A 21,738-nucleotide genomic window follows, 5' to 3' on the forward strand; every position below is an offset into this window, starting at 1 on the left:
AATGTCTTGAGGAAACTCTTTTTCAGTGTCGTTTATAAAGGCAAAAGGAGTCTAACAGTCACAAGTAGCAGGGTCTAAAGTCCAACAAGGACAAAGCAAACCTATAATGGCTTGCATATGCAGTACTTAATAAGATTTATACTTTTTTTAAATTTATGTGTGTGTTTGTGTAGGTGGGTGGGTAATGTGTGTGTGTGTGTGTGTATGTGTGTGTGTCTATGAATGTATGTCACCTGTGTCTGAACATCTTCAGAGGCCAGAAGAGCAGCTCAGCTCTCCTAGAGCTGGAGAGTAAGCCAGTCAGTATGAGTGCAGTGCACCAAACTCAGGATGTCTAGAAGAGCAGGAAGCTTTTTAACTACTAAGCCATTACCTAATTACTTAATCACCACTCTCCAGGCCCTACAATATTTTCTTTTTTTTTTTTTTTTTTTTTTTGGTTTTTGAGACAGGGTTTCTCTGTGTAGCCCTGGCTGTACTGGAACTCACTTTGTGGACCAGGCTGGCCTTGAACTCAGAAATCCACCTACCTCTGCCTCCTGAGTGCTGGGATTAAAGGCGTGCGCCACCACGCCCAGCCAATATTTTCTTTTAAATTGAGACTATGGTTTCATCATTTACCTCTCCCTTCCTTCTCTCCAAACCCTGCCATGCACCCCACCTTGCTCTCTTTCAGTTGCATGGCTTATTTACAGTAGGTTTTTATTTTTTGAGACAAGGCGTCACTGTGCTTGTTCTCGCTGTCTTGGGTTCCTGTGCTCAAGTGACCCCACTGGCCTCCTGAGTACCTAGGCTTTGTACCACTGTACCTGGCTCATATATACAATATTTTTAATGTTTTGCCAATTAGGCATTAGAGCAATCTCATTTTATTTTTATTGATGGAAAAAATCTTCATGATTTATAACTCAAGCAGGTAAATTATGTATGATAATCCTAGTTATATTATAATTCTAAAATTTATTTGCATTTACTTGTGCATGGAGAAGTTCTCTCTCTCTCTCTCTCTCTCTCTCTCTCTCCCTATCTCTCTCTCTCTCTCTGTGTGTGTGTGTGTGTTTTGTATAATGTGTATGTGCTTGGCAGTGTGTGCATGTATAGAGTGTGTGTGTGTGTGTGTGTGTGTGTTTTGTATAATGTGTATGTGCTTGGCAGTGTGTGCATGTATAGAGGCCAAACATCAATGCTGGATGTTTTCCTCTCTCTCTTCGTCTTTTTTTTTTTTTTTTTGAGACAGGGCCTCTCACTGGACTCCCAGATTACCTTTTCAGCTAGAGTGGCTGGCCAGCGAACTTGTGGGATCTGGCTATCTCTGTCCTATTCTCTTTCATGTTGTACATGTGCACCACCATGTCCAGCTATTATGAAGGTGCTGAAGATCTGAACTCAGATCCTCATGCTTGTTCAGGCAGCACTGAACCCACTGAGCCAACTCCCCAGCCCTGAAAGTCCTACTTTAATGTACAACCTTTTCTTTATTTATATTTTCTAACATTTAGGTTCTGTACTTTACTATAAAATAAAATATATTTAAAGAGACTATAACCCTAGATTATGTGTTGCTTTTTATATTATGTGCCTAAAAGCATTGTCGTTTGTTTCAGATGTGTGTTGGTTTGCATGCATCATTCACTTGGCCACGTATGACTTCACACGTTTCTCAGCCTTGTACTTTTACTTCATTATCTGTAAAATGTGTGTGATGATCCCTAGGTCACAGAAGAGCTGTGTGCATCGATGAGCTGGTGCATGTAGCCTGTTTATTTCAGCACCTCACAGAGTCCACTGTCATCCTTGATCTGAAACTGGTTCACAAGTGGTTAAACACCCATTTTCATATCATCTGAGCCGTGGCCATACTGAGGACAACTCAGTACCCGTCCTTCATGCTAAGGGCACTTATGTCATTCTGAGTCACAGGAGCGGTTGTGCCAATGTCCTTTTCTTTGATATTGAGATAAATACATATCTGTCTTTTATCTAGGCTATGGATGTCTTTCCCAGTGTTAAGCTGTGTGAACAGTGGTCTACTCATCCACAGCTTTGCTTTCTCCATTTACTAAGGATCTGCGGGGTCTGAAAATAATAAATGAAAATTTCCAGAAATCATCAATTTACATGTTTTAAGTAAGCTTTATGACAGTATGCTCTTATAATTGTTCTGTTTTTAATAATAGTTATTGCTGATCTCTTATTGTGCTTGATTTATAGGTTAAACTAACCATAGGGTATGTGTGTAGGAAAAATAGCACATGTGGGGTTGAGTGCTCTGCATGCTTCTGGAGGTGTTGGAACAGGTCCCCTGTTGGCCTGAACTGGGGGTGTAGGAACAGGTCCCCTATAGGCCAGGTGGTACTGCTGTTCATTGCTGGAATAAAAGAAACATGATAATGTTACATGGCTAAAATATATACTAAGAGATATGTTAAAATCTGACATATTAGTGAGATTACTAATTTCTATCCATATTAGTAGTGGTATTCTGTAAATATTGTAGAAGCAGTTCATACTTATTGAAAATGAGAGTTTAGGTGTGTGTGTGTGTGTGTGTGTGAGAGAGAGAGAGAGAGAGAGAGGGAGAGAGGGAGAGAGGGAGAGAGGAGGGAAGAATATCATGGAATAATTTGCCATAAAACCATAAAACTTGATGCTTAGCTGGGCATTTAACTTGGCCCACCTCCTCATTTCTAGTTTTATTCTCTGCCATGGTCTCTCCTGGTTGAAGCCCAGCATTGTCTCACCATTGGGAAACCCAGCAGCTGTCCCAGATAGGAGGATCAAGTGGCATCCTTGGATCCGTCTTTGGTCAAGGTCACATTCTCTGAGTGGTTTGATTTGGGCAGGGAGCTGTCCTGGGGGGCAGATTCATCTGAATCACACAGAGTCCGAATAAGGGACACGCATCAAATAAGGCTCTCAGTGTTGTTACTAGAAGGGAGGAGGGCCCAGGACAGGCAGCCCAGCATGGAGAAGGTGCCTTTGTGTGTCACAGGTTTGGGCTGATGAGTGGGTTGCATGCTGCTTTGTTGTCAACCTTCATTGTCAACCTGACTGCATTATAGCCCCTCACTGTGGGGAAGGTGCGGTTGCAGGATCAGCTCTACCTGTGGTGTTAAAGAGTGAGAGACAGCTGGCCACGCTGTGTCCACGGAGGAAGTAGAAGGGAGATGAATGCTGGTGCGAAGCTCCTTCTCCTTTCATTCAGTTCAGGATTCCCACCTAGAGATGATGCTAAATGCAGGGTGGCACCTACATCCTCAGTTAGCCACCTCTGGAAACCCCCTCACCAAGACTGTTTGCCCTTCTCTGGAGCCTGAAGTGCTATGTGGTCTTTGACTTTAGAAACACATAGCTAACTTGCTGATTCTGCCAGTACAGCTTCCTGTGTGGTTATGCTATTTCTGAAAACTGGGAGGGTATGTGTGAGAACTGCTATCCTCCACAAGCACCACTTCTTCAGAAGAGCACAGGCAGGGCTACCTCTGAGTGCTAAGTTTATATCTATTCCCTATATAACCCCTGAGTCTGTCCACAGTGCTCACTTGAATTAAGTGCTCGTTAAAACACCATTTATTGAGTATATAGATAAAGAGGAAGGAAAGAACTAGACTGGTTGCCCGTCGTCTTTTGGAGTCAGTATAGAAGACACTCAAAGCCTGTGCTTTCTGTTAAATGTGAATTACTGGTTATGATTTAGCTGTACCGATCTGTTTTGAGTACAACTGGAGTAACATTGGATTTCAGCATATTGGTGTGTTTGTGTGTGTGTGTTTTATATAGTATATAGCATATAGTATATGGAATATAATATTTGGGCTGGACCTGGGACTTCTTACATGCTAGGCAGATTTTCTACCATGACCTGCAATTCCAGCTCTAATGTAGTATTTTTAATTTTTTTTTAACTTTTGTTTTATGTGTGTAAGTGGTTTGCCTTCATGTATGTCTATGTACTATGTGCATACAGTACCTACAGAGTCCAGAAAAGAATGTTGGATCCCCTCATACAACAGATGGTTGTGAGCCATAATATGGGCAGGGACCCATACCTAAATTCTCTAGAAGAGCAGCCATTTCTCTTAACCATCTCTCCAGCTCATACGGTATTTTCTTAATAGGATAAATGCTACAGCAGTCACAAGGTCTATAGGTCATCATGAGCATGTGAAACAAGATGCAACTTCTCAATTTCCCCTTTCTGTGAAGGCTACCGCATGAGAAGAGAGGGGCCTCGGGAATATAGGAGCTGAATAAATAGTTTATCACCTTTCATTGAACTTTCTTCTTAAACTGGGGTTCGTGAACAAGAAAGATGATTCTGTCACTGGTTTCATTACATTATTTTATTTAGAGAATACATTTCACATCTTAAACATATCCGTGGATTCCTCAGCTCAGACTATCATAACAAACTGCCATAGATGGTGTGTGTAAAAGCACAGAGATTTAGTTTCTCTTGGTTTGGAGGCTGGGAAGTCTAGGATCAAGGTGCCAATCAATTCAGTCACTAGCTAGGGCTGTTCTTCCTGGTTTTTAGCCAAACATCTTCCTCTTCTAACCACATGTGGCAAAGAGAAAGGGATGGTGTCTCCTCTCATAAGGTCACCAAGCCCATTGTGGGAGCCCACTCTAATGACATTATCTAGACCTGGTGACTCCTGAAAGTCTCCTCTCCCAGTATATAATTTTAGGGGTTAAGGTTTCAGCATGCACATTTGGTGAGGCGCAATTCAGTCCACAATACCAACACAAATTATTGGATTAGATTATTTTGTATGTGACTCACACTTCGGGTGGTAAGGTCACTAACTCAGAGAGACAGGATGAGGCAGTGGAGTTAGCAGGTGTGCTAACCCAAGAAGCTAGGCTTCTTCTGTAGCTCCGGGCCAGCTGAGGCTTAAGCAATTGTGTTTATTGTCTCTCATCTGCTTTTATGAAGACATTTGAACTGTTTCTTGGGTCATAGGACTCATCGCTTCTGTATTAGGCTACCCTAACATGATGTCTGCTCTGATGACTCAAGAAATAAAGCATTCTCCTGGAAGGGAGGAGCTTATCTTGGAGTTAGATATGAATGACCATGACTCACGATTTAATTTGCCCTGAATTCCATGTTCCAACAGGGTAACAGTTTCATGGTGGTTTTATAGTAACAGAACAAAGAAAAACATGAATCAAGACACTTCAAATGCATTGGTGAAAACATTGGGTAGGCAGTTACAGCAAAGTGGGGAAGTTGTGCTGTAGGCCTCAGATGCTGTCTTATGACTTTCTTAGCCTTTGGGTGGGTAGAGGCCAGTAGTCTGTTAAATAAGTTCCAAAAGGTTTTACCTTATAGTCATAAGGATGTTAGGTAAGACATAGAGTGGGTAAATAACCTAATATAAATTCTAATTAGGCTCTAAATCACTGAAGTTCTAACCAATTAATCAGCCTGTGGAACGCTCAGTATAAGGAACAGTTCATTTCTGAGAACTTTCACGCACAGCTCGTGGTTGAGGGGGCTTTTAGGGGAATTGCTGAAAGCATCATCCATGTTCTTCCAAGTCCTCACTAACCATGTCATTGACCTGATGAGACCCTAGTGTGGGGGTGATGTATAATCTACATACAGAGGACGTCAGACTAGTACCCAGCTACCTGGGCAGCACAGAGATATGGTTGCAGCATTTCTTGTCTGTTCTTAACCACCATGTCACTTGTAGTTTCACACAGTGCCTGAGTGGGAATTACCTTGGGTGCTTGCAGCTACCACCACTGTATGGAAACTGATGCTAAAGAACAGGAAGGTTTTTAAGGAGGAGCCGGTAGGACCTAGGTTTTGTCTTTCAAGGTTTCTGAAGCAGTGCTTTTAATTTAACTGGAGTGAGTCTTGCCCCCTGCAGGAACATGTGAAGAAGGCTATAGATGTTAGCTTTTCAACACGCAGCCCCCAACATCAATTCCTTGTCATCCTCTCGTATTCTCAACTGACCTCTGGATCTAGAAGATGACAAAAAATACTTTGCAGTGTGCAAGGAGCTGAGTCTTCAACATTGGCGATGGGGCACATACTTTATGCAGCAAAGTGTGTGTGTCGCTGGAAGACCCTTTGTTCTTAGCATACTCCCTCTGTAGTCCAGGTCTTCTTTCAAGGTAGGAAACATCAGAAAGTAACAGGAGATGAGCAACTTTTTAGAACAAAGGAATAGTGTGGATGGACACTGCTATTCCAGCTGTTCTATTGTGTGCTATTAAATGTGTTCCAGTTGTGCTATTAAATATATATTTGGTTTTCCAGTTTCCATTGGCGTCTTTAGAGGGATATGATTTTGTAAGCCATATGGCTAGTGGCTGGGACTCTGGTAACTTTGGGATGGGGACTGATTACCAGGTAGGCCTTGGCAGAAGTTGAGGGTTGGGATATTACACCCCATCTCTGACCCCTGGAGAGATTTCTAGTTTGCTTTCCTGTTGCTGTGATAAACACAATGACTAAAAGAAACTTACTGGAGGATAGGGTTTAAGTCAGCTTACACTTCCAACATAGCTGGAAGTCAGGGCAGGAACGTGGAGCAGAAGCGAGAGGGGCCACCGTTCACAGGCTCACTCACTGGCTCATTCTCAGCTAGCTTTCTTATTCAGCCCAGTATCACCCAGGGATGGTACTGCCCATAGTGAGGCATCCCTTCTGTATCAATCATCAGTTATTATATTAACCTTCACACACATGCCAGTCTGATACCGGCAGTCCCTCTATTTACTTTCAAGTGTTTCTCGATTGTGCTGAACTGGAAAATTAAACTAACCAGGATGGGAGTAGAGAGACTAGAGATGGGGCTAGCAAGTTAAACTAACCAGTAGGGAATCAGAGAGACCAGAGATGGGATTAATTCCAAACAGCCCAGGACTTCTTGGTTATAAATGAGTCATGGGGCTGGCATACATGGCTTTGGGAGCTTCCTAGTTGGTGGCACATGGAGGAAGTACTAGGAATATGGTAAGTTGGGATTGGATGGGAACTTTCTCTATCCCCTCTTCCATATCTATAGCCTGCTGAAGCCAATGTAGATGCGCATGTCCGACTTCAGTTAAGTTGTTAAGGATCTCAGGGTCTTGAGGCCTTTTCATTCCTTTCTGACTCTGGGATCCACCAAATCCTCAAGGGGTATTGGTGTGGCCTCAGGAATTTTTCTCCTTTGATAGTCTCTTTTGGTTAGAGACCTAAGAAAATAATACCTAACATATAATGTAGGGATGAAGGGCCATACTCCCATATTAACACCCTCCTGACCAGGAAATGCAGCTGCATACAGCAGACTGAGCATGTCAGTGAAGGGCACCAATGAGCATGTCTCTTTAGGCCCATCTGTGTGCTCTGCTATACTTGCGCTAGGCTGAACTCTGTCTGGATAGTGCTGGTCTACAGTGCTAAGCTACTCATTCCTGTCCCTAGCCCTACTCTCGAGGGGATCCCGACCAGACAGGCTTTCACATTCTAGGATCAGAATGCCAGTCATTGTGATTCCCCACAAATCATGGCTGGGGTACTTATGAGATGCAGTTTTTAAGATGAAAAAAAAATTAGCCACTTGTGACTGCAGCCACACCCACTAAAAGTATAACTAAGACAAGATCCCGGAACTGAAATTGTCCCTGAGAAGCCACTGCCTTCTCTCTCTGCATGTCCTTCCCAGGAGTCTTTCTAGAAATGACAGGAAGAACTGGTCATCATTGTTCATGCTTGTGACCTTATTAGGTAGAATCAGAGCCCCATGCTGCCCTTCACAAGTCAAACCATTCCCAAGCTCCTGTTCCCACCAATGCCTGCCCTGTGAAATCCCAGTAACTGGGAGGTTGCAATCTGGGTCCCAAAGTTAGCTGCCACCCACTCTGATCTTCACCTATTCTAGGTTTGTGTATTGTAGGTGGGAAGAGGAGGATAGGAACAGACATCTTGGTTGGAGATCAACACAGATGGGTCTAGACCCATATCTGTTGTTTGCTCCTTTTTCTCTTCCTTGAGAGTTTTGGCCTCAGGCTTCCTGGACAGAAGACTGCCTCATCTTGTCATGGTCTCTGTCTGAACCTGCCTTGGCTGTTTCTCAGCCTTCCTAGTGGTATCCATACTGAAGCAGCTGCTTCTGCAGCACCTACAGTCTTCTTTAATTTGCTTCTCTTCTACTTGGGTGGTCATCACCAGCCGTTTCTGTCTTCCTGGTCTTGATTTTGGTGCTGAGCGTGACTGCATCTTTGAAGTTCTTCAGGGACTCCCCTATTTTGGGGTTGTCAGATAGGATAGCATGTTGAAATGAAAAGATAAAGACTATTCAGTGGTCACTACCTCCGGCCTCTCCTCCTTTGCCTCTGAGACAAAGCTAGATGTTTTATTCCAGGTTCTCTTCCCTCCTATAATGCCTGAAGGAACTGACCACTGTCCTGGAGAAGATTTCACTCCCTGGTGAGCTGTTATTGTTGCTCTTTCCTAAGATCTCAGCTGCTAAGGTCAGGGGGCTTTTCTCAATAGGTAAAAATGTACCATCTGTTTACCAATCTATGGCTATCACTGATGGGTGTGGACTTTGATGGCACATGCACAGTGCTCCACCTGGATCTATATAAATGGGGAGGGCAATATCAACGAATCAATGAATTACAGGTAGGAGGTCCCCTCTCTCTATCTGGACTTTCTTGGGTCTAGACTTAGATCTGAGGTTGAGGAGTTATAGGAGTGGGCCACATCTACACTGTTCCTGGTTGTTGTTGTTGTTGCTGCTGCTATTGTTGTTTAATGTCCATGTGCCAAGAAGCATGTTTATATTTTCAAATGAATATAAAATGACACCAAACGAATATTTTATAATACTCAAATTTTACATGAAATTCAAATCTCAGTATCAGTAGGGCAGAACACATCCACACCCACTTATTTATATATGATCCATGCTGCAGAAATGAGAGCTGTCGTCCAAGGCCTGCCAGCTTGCTGATTTCACAGAAAACTGCTCATGAAGTTATCTGGGCTGAAGTGAATCTTGGGTTTGAGCCAAAGCCTTGGTGGGATATACCAGCTATCATGGTTTGAATATGCTTGGCCCAGGCAGTAGCACTATTAGGAGGTGTGGCCATGTTGAAGTAGGTGTGTCACTGTGGGTATGGGCTTTTAAGACACACATCCTAGCTGTCTGGAAGTCAGTCTTCACTAGCAGTCTTCAGATGAAGATGTAGAACTCTCAGCTCCTCCTGCACCATGTCTGCCTGGATTTTGCCATGTTCCCACCTTGATGATACTGGACTGAACCTCTGACCCTGTAAGCCAGCCCCAATTAAATGTTGTCTTTTATAAGATTTGCCTTGGTCATGGTGTCTCTTCTCAGCAGTAAAACCCTAATTAAGACACCAGCATTCCTAGAATGAACATCTCTCCTTTCTGCACCCCCATCTGCAACTGCAGTGTGTTTCTCAGAAGCACCTGCCACAGGGCCCTGCACTCACAGGCAGCCCACAATCCCTCCCCTTCTCCCTTCAAGCTTTAGGTCCTGTGCCTGTGTCTCTGCTTGTCCCTGTGATGAAACATCTGACAGATGCAACCGAAAGGAGGTAGGGTTTCCTTTGCCTCAGTTTGATGGGATATAGTCTATAATGGTGGTAGAGGCATGGTGGCAGGTGGCCTCATGGTGATAGAAGAAACTTCACACCTCACATCTGGGTGGGAAAGGCTGCAAATATTAGGCAGGAACCTTAACCTGGGTTATGAAACTTTAAGTCTAATCACAACAACCCACTTCTTCCAAGGAGGTCTTACTTCCTAAAGTTGCACATCCTCCCAAAACGGTACCACCAACTGGGGACCAAGTGTTCAAACACTGGAGCCTGTGGGGGATACTTTATATCAAAGTACAGGTGCCCAGGAGAAACTGAGCCATGGAAGAGAGATTTCATTTGGTTTGTAGTGCCAGAGTCTAACAGCAATACCTTAGCCACTTCTAACAAGAAACGCCATTCTAATGCTTTGCATGTAAACAGTTTTACTATTTTGCATATTTTATATTTGTAGAGTAATTCACTGTTTAAAATTTAACACAAAACGTTTTTGTTGAATGATGGATGAATATATTCATCAAGGAATATATTCAACAAGGAAACCACTTTACTTCATAAGACTTCCTGAAGAGAATTTCGTATTGTGGAAGGATATGTGATTTACTTAATCAATTGTTGTGTAAACAGGGGAAATGTTAATTTCCCTTTCCTTTTTAGAAAAGACATTTTCTGGGAAGAATTGTGCTTAGCTTATGCCATGATATGCTGTTTTTCTGGCTTTATAATATTTCTATATTGAAGCCTTTTTCTAGTTGAATAATGTGAGAAAAACAAATTTGCTTTTCTTACTATCTTCCTGTGCAAATTTTTTTATTGACATTTATCGTTACGTGGAGGTGAACAGCAGCTGTGTGGCAAACTCGAAGCCAGAAGCAAAGCTCAGAGCAATGAAGACACAGGAGAGTGACCTGGAGAAGAAAGCCTGGGAAGGCCTGAGTGTGTGCTCCTTGATGCTTTTATTGGAGGGAAAGAAAAAGGCAAGCATAAGAATCAGAGCTGTCCAGAGATCCAAAGATTGGAGAGCACCTAGTGAGGCAGCATGGAGTGAAGGACCAAGGGGAACTCAAGGGTTGGCCAAGGAGCAGAGGCAACAGCCAGCAAGAGAGAAGAAGCAGGAAGTGAAAAGTGGGGTGGGGTGGGGTGGGGCAGAGGAGGAGGGAGCAGGATGAGAGGAGTGCAGAGGGAATGGGAAGACTTAGGAAGTAAGCCCTCAGCTCCAGTGAGGACAGCTTATATCAGTGCTGTTCTCCACGCTGTGTCAAAATGCGTGACAGAAGCAACTTAGGGATGAAGAAAGTGCTGGGGCCTGGGTCACTTCCTCCTTTTTTTTTTCCCTCTGTATTCAGGACATGCCAGCAGCCCATGGGGTCTCACATTTGGAGTCCTGTGTACCCTTCTTGTTAAGACCTTCACAGACACATCCAGACTGTGACTATTAGGTGATTTGATTCTAGTCAAGTTGACAGTGGTGATTTACTGTTACAATAGGTAAAAAGATGGTCCTTTGTGGAGATTTCTCTTGACCTTTTCTGTAGCCCTGGTGGGAGGTGGGTGGGGGTGGGGCAGATGACTATGAACCTATTCAGAGTCAGCTTCTCCTTTCTCTTTTCTTATAAACAGTAACACAAGATTTATATTTATTTTTGTAACTGGGTGTGCACCCATGTGTTGGTAGAGGTCAGAAGAGGGTGTCAGACCCCTCTGAAGCTGGAGTTAAAGGCAACTGTCAGCCATCTGGCTTGGCATGGGAACCAAACTTAGGTCCTCTACAAAAGTAGTAAGCTCTGTTAACTACTGGGATGACTCTCCAGATTCTAGCCTTTGTATTTCCCAAGCCTTATCCCTGAGAGGTGGCACCTGAATTCGTAAGTCTAGGTCAACACCAGAGACAGTAGGTCCTTGTCATCTCAAGCCTATGGTTGTCATCGAAACCCCACTTCTCAGGATTCCACGATGCTTTGGTGTTCACAGACACCCAATGACCTGTGTGACCGTGCTATGTGAGCCACACAACTCAGGGCCTTCACACTCTTCATTCTCTATTTCTCTGAATGTTGGCCCATCCATCATCTTGCCTCCCATTAGCCCTAGCTTCCCATTCCCCTATGGTTGGTGAAGGCCACTTGTTTGGAACACCATTTCCTTTTGCTGTTTGTTTGTTTATGTTCTCACTGTTCAGTAACCTGAGGCTCCAATAGTTAATTAAGATACAGTGACTCCTGAGAAGGGTCATTCATTGTCTGGCCAGTTGCTGCTTCCTGAGTGGCAGGGGTGACTGAGGCTGCACAGTCCTTTCCTGGTCCTTCCTTTGTCCTGGAACATCAGGACAAAAACTTACTTTTTCAGCCTCTTCTCTTGGTTATTCTCAGTCATTCTTAACAACAGCCACCCTCCGCTGTGAACTTTTGACCACAGAATCCCATAAAGATAGGCTGATAATCACAGTCATTCCTAGAAGGTGTGTGACACACTTTTCTGGGTACTCTTACTGTTGCCCTAACTTCTAGTCTGGTAGCAGCATCTCCTTGATCTTAACCATGAATCTCCCAGCCTGTATTTTCTGGAGCCTTCCTTTCCTTGTCTCTCTCTCTCTCTCTCTCTCTCTCTCTCTCTCTCTCTCTCTCTCTCTCTCTCTCTCTCTCTCTCTTTGATAGTCTTTTCTTTCCATCTCTTATGCTTCCTGGATATTTGGATTGTGGGATATTCAGACTGTTTATCATGCACAGCTAACTAACTGCAGTATGTCCTAATCAGATTATACTACGCACCCACCTCCCCTTAAACATGGGAGTAGCACTGTTGCTTACACAGCCCTGGTGCTAGGGCTCCTGAGCCTGCTTAGTCTTGACACTTCTTTGGAACTCGGTAGACACTTTGTCTTTCTATCTGACTTGTATCTGTCCAACACACCCACTTCCCTAGAGAGCAAGTTAGCTCAGCTGTGGGTGGTTTCTTGCCTGCTGGATCCTGTGACACTCCCTCTATGATTTACATTCCTACTCAGCCTGCCTCCAGATTCCAGCATCCTGGTCCTTCACTGTTACTTTCAGTCCCATCATTTGCCTTGTTTCTGAACTACAGGAATATTACAGTCTATGTATTAAGAACTTGGAGATAATAGAGCATTAAGTGCAACTAGCAACCAAATGTAACATTAGCTTTGTTCCATTTCTATTGTATTGAATGAACACACACACGGGGTGGGGGCGCGGGGAGACAGAGAGAGACAGACAGACAGAGACAGAGACAGACAGACAGACAGACAGACAGAGAAACAGATAGACACACAGAGAGAGAGCACATACTGGATGTGCATTGAATTGATTCATTTTTACTTAATGCTGGTTGTGGAGCTTCAAAGTCAATGTGTGACCATGATCCAGGCTGAAGCCAGATGCTACAGTTACTGAATGACAATCTGACACTGTAACAGGCATGACTATTGCTACTATTACTATTGTCACTTATTAGTGGTATTCACATTGCAGACATTTGTATTTCTGTGTAAGGAATAGTGGTATCTGGCTCTGCCAAGTTACATGTCCTTATCTTTACTATGCTACAAGCTATGATGTTTACAGGATGTGTGTTTGCAGCTGAGTTGTATGAAGAAGCAGGGCATATTGGGGGGACTTTATAGTTCCCTGGTATATTATACTTTTATTTCTCTCTCTGTCTTCTCAATTATCTCTGCGCTGACAATGATTTACTATAGGTGTGGCAGTGTGATGTTAGAGATTTTGCTCCTTGAGAATCCTTTGAATAATAAGCATGATAAATGATGGTTAGTTTACCCTGGAAAAGACAAGTCCAAAAAAGAGCTTTGCTTGAAAGATACACCATCTAAACAAACAAATAAGACAATGACATCCGAAAGATTCTTTATTCTTAAGGTCGTTTACAAAAATAATCCCAAACAGACATTGTAATAATGACATATTTTTAAATTCAACTTTACATTATTATCTCTGCTTCTGTATGCACCTTTGCTTAAAAAGGACTCAACAATCTGTGATGGTAGCAAGCTAATCCTTTCTCTCATAGTAGTTGTACTCTTTACTTGGTATATATCATTTTTATTGATTATCTATTTGGGAATCTCATATCATGTACCTGATGGTGCTCACCTCCTCATCCTCTGATCTCCAAGCACCTTCCCCCTTGATCTCTCCTCCCTCCCCCTCCCCCCCACCCTACCCCAGCTAGAAACACACACACACACACACACACACACACACACACACAAGCAAAACAAGAAGAAAGGGAGGAAAAGCTGGAGCATGGTCAAATTCCTAGTGGCCTGCATCCCAAGGGAGGATAAATCTTTCTCTGCTTGCACCCCTTCTTCCACCAGAAGCCAGCAACTGAGAGAGGCCTTGTGGTGGCAGGAGAAGGATGAACCAGCTCTTACTAGCACAGGCATTAACATGGCTTCAGGCAGAAGCCCAGGTCCCGGACATTAACGTAGGTGCTGGACATATCAGGACCACAGACTCATTCATGGCTCTCAGGAGCTGCATGGACCATGAACCTCAATTTGACCTCAGACAACACACTCAACTCACATCAGTGTGCCCTGCCCTGATCCCTCAGGGAGCAAAACCCAAGGACATCAATAAGTCATCAGTTACTAGTACAGACTGTATAGGGCCACATTCATCTCAGGTTTCATTGTGTCCTGCGGCAGTAGCATGGACTGTAGACACAAACATGGCCTCCTCTAGTGGCACTGCAGACCATAGTGGTCCTTTGAGGAGTTCCAAGGCAAAATGTTGAATCTTTCCTTATCTTGTTCTCTGTTGTTTCCTGGAGCCAGGGGCATCCTGAGGCCAGGCTGCAGGTTGCAGGGCCATGTCTCTGCGTAAGCTCCAGGCTATTATATACTATCCTACTGATCCGCTCTGTCTTTCCTATCTTTCCCATCTCTCCATCTCATATTTGATCATGGTAGTGGCACCTGCTGTCCCCATACCTTGAGGCAGGGGTGGTTCTGGGTGTCTTTGTCTGCAGCCCTGAGCTGCCTGGTGTTTTGTTTGTTTGTTTGTTTAGTTGGTTAGGGTTTTTTTTTAAGTTTGTGAGTGTGCCTGTGCATCTGTATGCACATATGTATGTCAGTGCCCTGAAGACCAGAAAAGATACCTGATGACCCATATCTGGAGTTACTGGTGATTGTGAGCTGCCTGATGTGGGTGCTGGAAACTGAGCTCCTACCCCTCTGCAAAAGCAACAAGTGCTTTTACCTATGTAGCCATGTCTCCTGCCCCATAAGTATGAATACATGATGGAAGCAAGTTTGTGCCACATTGCACAAGTGGAGGCATTCTCTCAATTCAGGTTCCTTCCTTCCAGATGACTCTAGCTTGTGTCCAAGTGACAAAAAAATCTACACAGTACAGGTCCTAATATTCCCATCAAGGGCACAGCCTGCCAATGATGTAATTTCACTCCACTAGTCCCCACTTAAAGGCTCCATCATCTCCCACACCACAGACTTTAGATCAGCTCACAGCAGGTGACATGATGTCTAGAGGGGAAGGGTCCTAATGAGCTAGTGGAAAGATTTGATAGTAACCAGCAATATCCCAATCTCAATGAAAATAAAGGACAGGAAGAAGGATGTGTGTTCCCCTCTTTTTCTTAACAAAAGAAAGTAAAATCTAGAATCACATATAGGCCCTTTGGGCCATTCAACATTCAAGCCAAGAAAAGACTCAGAAGCTAAAGCTATCAAGTGCGTTTGGGACAGGCAGAGTAGTTGAAGTGGACTTGAGGGATCTCTGAACAATACTCTGACATAAGATTCTGCAACCTGCTCTATCTCCTTACTCTAGCACTTCCCTCTAAGATTATTCTTTGAAGCTTGATATTTAATGGCTGAGTGACTTTCATCTGTCTGGCTATTCCATAATTTATTAGCTTTTCTCTGTATGTCAGTCATGTTCACTCATTTGGTTTCTGGTCAGCCTTAGACTGTCTCTGGACAGGCTGTGTGCTTCCAGTCATTCCTTCTGTCCCCTGCCCTTTATGTTTGTCATCGTCACAAGGAAACCTCCATAGTAGAGAACTGGTCTCTTGTGATCCCTTCAACAAGATCCCCTTAGATGTTTGAAGATAGCTTCATTTCTTCTTCTTCTAAGACTATACTCCAGGCTGACAGACTCTGCCTCGCATGGGTTCTTTTCCTCATAGCCTCTGAACTTTGCCTCACTTGACATTCTTAAATTTCTGAGTGTGCAGAAGCAGACCTTTGAGATCATGGCAAGGCCTTCTTCCACCAGCTACCCCCACCCTGTGCTTCTCCTCCTTCTAGGCTCAGGCCTTGGTAAACCTCAGCCTGGGTTTTAGCCCAGCCTGAGCCCTTGGAGCCCCTCTTGGCGACTATCTGTCCTGTAGACTTTAAGACTTCACCACCAGATGTCCTGGCCCATCTTCTACATGGCTAGTAACCCCAGCCTTCATCTGAAGGTCTCTAGCTCTCAGGAGGCCTGCGGTGCCTCGCAGTAAGACCATGTGTCTTCCTTCAGACACAATAGGACTGATGATACATATAGAAACACAGCATCTGTGACAAGACACACAAATCCTATACAGATTCAAAACAGACAGAGTCCCACATTGAGAAGGGGAAATGGACATAAAGTCTAGCCAAGAAACTATTTGTAATTGATACCTGCTGGGAAAGAGAAAATTGGTTTTCTCTAGTGGAGGTGGTACCTAGATACATCAACCACACTCTATGGCAGGCCCATTGCCCAAGAATAGATGACTAACATGTAATGGACTGTGTGTGTGTGTGTGTGTTGTTTCATTTGGTACCTTTTATCTTATTGTTGTTTGTTTTGATTTTCATTTTTTTTTTGTTTTATTTTTGGAGAGAAAGAATGATCATTAAGTTGGGTGGGTAGGATGGTAGGTAGGGTTTGAGGAGTTGGGGGAGGGGAAAACATGGTCAGAATATATTGTATGAAACAAATTTTTTAAATAAAAATAATTAAAGTTTAGCACAGAGACACTGGGCCTTCAGCCAGAAGGGAGATAAAGGAAGAGTTTCTGGGCATGATCACTGATGGGAACCTGTATCATGACACCAGTGTCCCAGTGCATAGTGGGGCCTGTGGAGACAGAATGGACCAGTGACGCCATTGCTAGTAGAAAAGGGAGGTCACACCAGTTTGCATGGGGTCTGTTTCTTGTCCCCAAAGGTAAGGCCTGCCTGCTAGGAGGGACTCAGTGTCCAGTCTGGAATGATAGATGCCAGAGAGATCAGGGCTTAGTCCCCCCCTCCTTTCCTGACCCCAATCATAAATACCTCCTGTTTCTGCTACTTCCTGACCTGTGGCAGAGCCTGGCTTATTCTGCCTGTGGGATGGTTATGTCTTACAGAGGGTCACAGAAGCTGGTTAAAACCTGACCAAAAAAGTGGCTGCAGAGTCCTATACTCCCTGTTACATTATATTTCTGTTCACTGTGCTATTAGACATCCCACCCTAAGGAAGGCCTGTAGGAATCATGAGCTCTGCCTTCTATCCGGAAGAGAAAAGGACCCTCCCTTGCCCACACGTCAAGAAAAATCCTTTATAGTCTCTCGCAGAAATGTTTTGGTAACAAGCTTAGATCTCTCCTTTATGTGTCGCAGCTGCACAAGAAACCCAAGCATCCAGTTTTTCAGAACCTAAGCAGTTAACGCTGGAAATTTTGCTGCAAATAAATTGATCAGTATGCAAGACAGTTGTCACGGCTGAATCATGGTCCACAGTTAAGGTAAACAGATCTGTGATGACATTTTCTGAGCAGAATACAAATGCAGTGCGTTTGCTCCCAGAGGTTTCTGACATTTTTTTCTACCCGGGCAGCATATCCTCCTAAGAAGGTGGTGTTCACAAGGAAGAAAGGTCTTTGTTCAACCCTCTGAGAAGGTAGGGCTGAAGCATTTGATGTGCTATCTGTGACGAGCATCGCTCTGGGAAAGATGGGTGTGGAGGGAACGTTTCCTTTTCTTAGCTGCCTCCTTCCTCTTCTCCCATCCGTAGAGAGAGCCTTTTGGCTTTTCATTTATTTGAATGGCTGTGAAAATATTTCCTGTGTGTGTATTGTGAAAGTTGGCGTGTGATTAGTTTTCTGCACGTGAAGATCAAGGGTTCTTTCCTCCTAGGTGGGTTTCCTTGAAACCAGTGAGGAGGAAAACAGAATGCCTATTTTTTTTATTTCCTCCTCTTGCTTTCATCTTAATAGTCTCAAGTTTCGCATTTTCCCAGGCTATTCCTGCCTGCTCTGCTTTATAGGAATTCAACACAGCATGACTGGATCTGGAACGAGGAATAGTCGGTAGCTAGATGCCATGCCATGGGCCAGATACCCTATGTGTGTTGTGAAGCCTGAATCACGCTTAGTCTGAGCTGATGTTCTGGTGTGTGCACAGCTCTGTCACAGTACTATCTAGGAGTTGGCAAGCAGGTGTTTCCTGGTGGATCCTTGCAGGTGGGGTTGATCTTGCTGGGGGTGCTGCTGATATTTCTGTTGCTTTGGCCGTCAGTTATGATGAGTAACCCTAGAACAGGTCATTATGGAAGATTCGCGTTAAACACAAGGGATAACTGAGTCAGTTGAGAGTAGCACTTGGGCTCAAAGGTTTCCAGAGTTTCAGTGACTGAAAGTGAACAAAAAGGCGTGTCCTTTAAAGGTGACTGAAATGGGGTGTGCTTGGACATTGTGAAGCCACTGAAGGACTGCGTCCTGTCCTGCCGTGCTTCTGTGGTCAGTGAATAGATGATCCCAGGGTAGCCTCCTTCAGGAAGTCTTCTGGAACCTTCCCTTGCATCACCAGAGCACAGGGCTACCTCTCTCACTGCCAGCAGCATTCAATATGAAAAGCCCAGCCAGCTTCATGCTCAGTCGTGATTGGGTCTTTAAAAATCTCTGACTGCCATTTGGTTTGTAGCACAGTCTGTGGCTCAAAATAGGTTTTTCAAATGGTGCTTATGTTCCAAACAGACAGCAACCTGAGCAAAGGAAGGATGTCTGGTTAATCTGGGTCCTTGGGTGTGGATGGAGAAACTGAGAGCAGTGCAGGACCTGTGCTCCTCAGAGTTGACAGGCACAAGACGCTATTGATGTACTTATTCTTGGCATCAGGTCCTAGCACAAGCTCCTGAGACACAGGACATGTAAACTTGCAACCAGCCCAGCCTTGGTTTTCTTCCTCCTCTAGAATTCTCTGCCCATTCAGTGTAGGAGGATCAGGTGACCAAGGTTTTTTTGGGTTTTCCCTTTTTGAGCCTTGAGGCTGACACACCATTATTTTGAGACAGTGACATCATTCTTCCTCTTTGAGGCTCTGTCATCCCAACCCTGGTCTCTCACCTGGACTGTTGTGATCTTCATTCTCTTTCAAGAAGATTACAGGTAGAATGGGACCATATCTACACTGAGGAGGGAGGGGCTGGTTGGAAACAGGCCTCCTTGAGACTAGGTACTGAAGCTGAATCTAAATGACCAGGGGGTTAACCGAGTGAAGAGAAGGATGGGAGTTATTCTCATCTAAGGACATAGTGTATGCAATGGTCCTGGGGTGGAGGGGAACAGAGTTTGGTACAAGGATGGACTAGAATGTGACTGGAGCCAGAATGATGGGCAGGAGAGGGGGCAGCAGCCTGACCATGCAGGAGCAAGTGGATGGGAGCAGGGACTCCACACAGTGATAAGAACAAAGAGAAGTTGAGGATGAGAGTGGAGTGGCTGGCTTATCTGATCTGGCTGAGTGGGTACAGGTAAGAGGGCCAGGGCCGAGCAGGAGTCTGGGGTGTTACCAGGCGGGCAAGCTGCAGAAGTGGAGAGACCTGTTGCAGGGCCAGCAGGCTTGCTGGCAGGGTTTTGAGATCTGCAGAGGTGGTGTTAATGTAGCACACTGGCAGGAGGGGGTCAGTGAGGGAGAAATGCATAAAAGAAGTACCTGGGATGCCCTGGGGTCCTGGTGAAGAGCAGCAGCTGATGCAGGAGAGTCATAAAGTGGGTGGCTAGGGATAGGCTCCTAAGAAGCAGGATGGATGCCCGAGTAAGGTGGGAGCCTTTCCCACAGAGAGGGTAGGAACAGGAGAGTCACTGTTGGCCATAGGCAGCTGTGGCCACTGTATGACCCCAAGTTTCTGGTGGGATAGGCCAAATCTGAGTAGAGAAGAAGCTCAAGTGAGTGGGAGGAGCAGAGAGGCAGCCACATGTAGGAGCTGCCCCTGCTTTAAACTTGTACATGCACAATGGGAAATCCTACGTCTATTGTAAGGTGGTTTGCATTTGACCTGTGGAGTAGCTCTCATGGAATGCATTTGAGTTTCTGTGACACAGACTCATTCTTTGCCAAATGTGGCAAACCCTCATCTGTATGTGTGAGACTCATCCCTGGCTTCTTGCTGAAGCTTGACCAGCCTCTGCTTGGCATGCCTATAGCGAATGGGAGTTGAGAGCAGAATGAAGGATGGACTCAGAATTTCTGGTTCCCTCGTCAGCATGCATCAACCCTCTGAAGGAAGTATGGAACTGTGGGAACCTGGTCAAAGCCAAGGGCCATGTTTCTGACCTGTGCAAAACTGAGAGCAGGTACCACGTCAGTGAGGGAGAAACTGTAAGCATGCAAGGCCCAAGGCGAAGTGCATGGGATCATGGTGTGTGTGTGTGTGTGTGTGTGTGTGTGTGTGTGTGTATTCATGCATGAGCACACAAGTGCATGTCTCCCCTAGCATCCTCTTTGATCCTGAAACTAGTTCTTTGTGTGCACGTTGCATCTGCATTGTATGTAGGGAGTATATAAATGTGGTATGAATGTGGGTTTAAATGTATGTGAAGCTGTGAGGAGAGATGAACAGAATAGTGTTGACACATGAAGTAGAGGTTCACCACTTTACACAACTCTACTAGAGAGATAAGTACCAGGTCTGCTGACTCTCCCCAAGTGTCCCCAGCTCACACAAAGGCAGAGTCATGAAGGGAACTCACCACCTCAACTCAGGAAGAAGCCCATCTCAGGCAGCCTTCGTGCTTTGGTGACATCAGTGCCAGGTGGGCACTTTGGAAAAGAACAAGGGTCCTGGAGTGTAATCGTCCTTGTATACCTATGAGATAGGGCCAGAAGGACAGAAATCACAGACGTGCAGGGAAGAATCTGCTGGTAAGATGGTTATGTTTGCTAACACCTATGTGTGTGTTTAGCTGAATAAGTGTACTTACTGACTCTGTGCCAGGTGCCATCTAAGTGCCGTGAACATACGTCAGTGTCTCTGATCCTCACTACTTTAGGACACTATTATTCTCATTTTACAGATAGAAAACCAAGGCACAGAGAAGTGATTTGCTCAAAAGTTATAAAACACCTCCCTCTATGTGTGCACGTGTGTGTATGTCTGTCTTGTAAGCACACACACACATACATACACATACACACACACACACTCACACGTGTGCATGTGTGCACAGAGCTGTGTTGAAAGATACTCTTTTCTTGGGGGGGAAATAATAAGAATAATAGGAGAGATGGGAACTGACATCATGCATGATTTTCTGTCCACACAATGACCGCATGAGGTAGGTGTTTGTCTGATGGTAGAGATGAGGCCTCTGAATCTTGGAGAGTCATAACTCCCCATGACTCCTCGGCTCAATAGAGTAGTGGCCCCAAACACTGTCTGTGCGCCACCCAACTTCCATTGTGGCCATGGCTTAGAAGCTCAGTGTCAGTTCATTTCTTGGGGTAGCCAGGGTGGTGCTGTCAAAGCACCCCACTTCTGCCTGAGCACCCTGAGGACGGCATCCCTGTACTGAGTGGCTACAACCTAAGCAGGCTCTGCCATTCACTAGGTTTGTGGCCTGACACCCACCTCTCCCTGCTGAGTTCTCCCGTCTGCAACAAGAGATGCCTTTGTTGCTACTTCATGGGTGGGTGGAAGTCAAGTTCACGACAGGAAGGTGGCAGGGTTCCAGGAAGACAATATTCAATACAAACCTTGAGCAAGATTCTGTCATTCTTCATCACTGGGCATGCCTATTTGAAAAGGCCGTCTTCCTCTGCCTCTGTCTCATGCATGCATTGTTCAAGTTCACTGACTATATACAGTCTTTATTGTGTGTTCCTCATGAAAAAGTTTTAAAATATGCTATTGTTTGTGACAT

General features: G+C 44.7%; 1 protein-coding gene across 7 annotated transcripts in view; it reads left to right on the forward strand.

The window, feature by feature from the left end:
* Positions 1–21,738, forward strand: part of Arnt2 (aryl hydrocarbon receptor nuclear translocator 2) — a 157,474-nt gene that overhangs the window by 17,805 nt on the left and 117,931 nt on the right. Inside the window, exons 2-3 of one of the 7 annotated variants that reach the window (XM_029479467.2) lie at positions 17,219–17,343; positions 17,436–17,498. The exons of 4 other annotated variants lie outside the window; for them this stretch is intronic. The gene's annotated coding sequence lies outside the window, so the exon portion shown is untranslated. Of the gene's footprint in view, positions 1–17,218; positions 17,344–17,383; positions 17,499–18,882; positions 18,985–21,738 lie in introns of those variants that run through there. 2 more of the 7 variants (XM_029479468.2, XM_029479469.2) reach the window with 2 other exon arrangements.

The sequence above is a fragment of the Mus caroli genome, unplaced genomic scaffold (genome assembly GCF_978045245.1).
Source record: "Mus caroli unplaced genomic scaffold, Mus_caroli_1 scaffold_8, whole genome shotgun sequence".
Lineage (NCBI taxonomy): Eukaryota > Metazoa > Chordata > Mammalia > Rodentia > Muridae > Mus > Mus caroli.